This window comes from Adiantum capillus-veneris, chromosome 18, assembly GCF_014529385.1.
Source record: "Adiantum capillus-veneris isolate H3 chromosome 18, ASM1452938v2, whole genome shotgun sequence".
Taxonomy (NCBI): Eukaryota; Viridiplantae; Streptophyta; class Polypodiopsida; order Polypodiales; family Pteridaceae; genus Adiantum; species Adiantum capillus-veneris.
The window spans coordinates 57,459,771-57,462,559 of record NC_140948.1 but is presented as its reverse complement, the minus strand read 5'-3'; the positions used below and the strand labels follow the sequence as shown (position 1 = coordinate 57,462,559).

The following is a 2,789-nucleotide window of genomic DNA, read 5'->3' as shown; positions in this document are numbered from 1 at the left end:
GTTAGCGGGTGACAAGAACAAAATTTTAGCTAATGCATGGTTTTATGATTGTCCAAATCAAAGACCAGTGAACCAATGTCACTGCTATAAGAATAAAGTGCATCAGAAGTGGATTCCAAAATCTTTGGTGGAAACGCAACCACAAGAAGCATCCTTATACGTGGCTCCTATACATGCAAAAAAGACTCAGTCGTCGCGAAGAACACAACCATGTCAACAAGCTAACAACGCGCTAATCAATTGGAAAGCAAAGTCCTCCAAGAAACAACAATCCAAGAGCAAACAGATAATAATGTTTTATAACCAGCCAAACCACCAAGGAAAAGTGCTAGAATGCAACCTTGCTGAGGATAGTAGCAATAGTGATGATTCTTATGACATCCCCTACCAAAAACTGAGGTCATCACCCATGCTAGCAGCTTTTGTAACAACCAAGGAAGGCCACAAGCAATGACCAACAAGTTAGAGCCAAACAATTTCACAAATCTGGATACCAAAGAGCCAGCTTGGCCAAAAACAGGTATGGATAAAGAAGATGAAGATCTCTAGTAAACAATGAGGAATCCCAATCCTCGAGCGAGTACTTCTGAGCGGACAAGAAACCGAGCGAGCATGAGCAATGAAAAAGGTTAGATCAAGATCTCAATAGTCACTCTATAGAGTATAGTGTGGCAAAGTAACCATGTTGCATCTCAAATAGTCTCAAACAAAGAGACATACTCTTCCTTCAATGTGTTCATGCACATTAAAATATTTTCAAACAAAAGAGCCATACTCTTCCTTTAATGTGTTCACACACACATTGATGCACAGTCATATCCTTGCTCGGAACCATCTTGTTAAACATATTCCAAAACTCTATTTGTGCAAACTTATTCTTCATGGTAAATTCACATGTTTCAATTTTCATAATTCGTGCACAAATAGATCAAAAGATGGTAACTCAAATGCCACATGTCCATCATAATGCATATGTAGCTCTTGAACTTGAATGATATCCTTTGCTTGCTTAAGTGCCATGTGTAGGCTGCTTTGTGAAGGCATTGCATGTAGTATACCAACTACTCTGGAGGGACCATCAAACTATTACTAGTGTGTCCTTCATTCCAATGCCTTGTGTGATTTCAATTGCAATGTGAACCTTCTAGAATTGACAGTGACCATGTTTGAGTTGGAACACCTGATGGGGTTGGTGTGGCCTCTTCCATGCTTTTTATGTCCACCATTGTGGCGCTTGAACGTCATGAAATCTTATGCCGCAACTGCTTCTGCTTCCTCTTTGTCATGGAGATCTCTCTCTCTCTCTCTCTCTCTCTCTCTAGCATAGCAATGTCTACTCTCTCACAATGCAAGGTTAATGTCTTATCATGTCAACATAGGGTTCCCTTATGCTGCACAACACTTGATTAAACACCAATTTCAAGTGTTGTGCAGCATAAGGGAACCCTATGTTGACATGATAAGACATTAAACTTGCATTGTGAGAGAACAGACATTCCTATGCTAGCAAGAGAGAGAGAGAGAGAGAGAGAGAGAGAGAGAGAGAGGGAGAAATCTACTCAATCCACAACCCTGTTAAAGAGACCTAGCAATTTAGATACAAGAGAGGACTAGCCAGTGCTTATAGGTGGTGCTTGTGGAAGCTAGCAAGCTAGGCATGCGGGCCGTGGCCACCATGATCGCCATGCCCCTTATCGTAGCTGCTGCCCCATGGCCCTTGCCCTGGTCGCCTCCATGGCCACTGTTATAGCCGCCCTTGCCACCATGGCTACCCTTGCCACCTTGTCCGCCATGATGATCATAACCACCACTGCCCTTTGCCGCCATAGTGGCCCTTGTCCCCACCCGAGTTCGCGAGGCTCGCCATACCCATCGCCAAAAGCACGGCAAGAAGCAGCAGCGCCAGACCCTTGTTGCTAGCCACATAAGAAGAGCTCGCCATTGCAGTACTATGGAAAAATCAAGTGCTACTGACTAGTGAATACCTTGCTAGAGGTGCATAATGCAAGTGATGGATTCTCTCTCTCTCTCTCTCTCTCTCTCTCTCTCTCTCTCTCTCTCTCTCTCTCTCTCTCTCTCTCTCTCTCTCCGGAATTAAAAATCGTCTGTACAAAATCCTCGGAATTAACAAAACCATATTTACATTGTAGTGAATTGCAATCCATCAAAGGGAAACTGTTTGGATTGGATAGAAATTGTCTTGCACTTCATCATCATCATGCACGCAGCCCACCCAGTGCAACTGCCTTCCTTTTTCTTTAAATAGAAAATTTAGCTGCGTGGACCGGCTTGGCCGAGACCCTCTTCCCCACCTCCACCCATAACCTTGCTCATAGCTTCCTTGATAGCCTCGCTTGCCTTGCCGAGGTGTTGTGTGTGGACGACAAGGTGCCATTCTCTCTCTCTCTCTCTCTCTCTCTCTCTCTCTCTCTCTCTCTCTCTCTCTCTCTCTCTCTCTCTCTCTCTCAAAAAAGAAAAAAAACTCAACTCTCTCAAAGAGCGCGCGCCGGCGCGCGCTCTTTGAGAGAGTTGAGTTTTTTTTCTTTTGAGAGAGAGAGAGAGAGAGAGAGGAGAGAGAGAGGAGGAGAGAGAGAGAGAAGAGAGAGAGAGAGAGAGAGAGAGAGAGAAGAGAGAGAGAGAGAGAGAGAGAGGAGAGAGAAGAGAGAGAGAGAGAGAGAGAGAGAGAGACTCTCTCAGCACACGCGGGGCACGAGCATCCATAGCAAAGCATCATCCTGATCTGAGAATGAATTGCAAGCAGCCGGGCATCGCCATATTGGAGAAGCCAT

The 2,789-nt window shown here is 44.7% G+C and overlaps 1 pseudogene; it reads right to left on the bottom strand.

The window, feature by feature from the left end:
* Nucleotides 1-1,651: 1,651 nt before the first annotated feature.
* On the bottom strand, nt 1,652-1,942 carry LOC147435713 (uncharacterized; annotated as a pseudogene).
* Nucleotides 1,943-2,789: the final 847 nt, after the last annotated feature.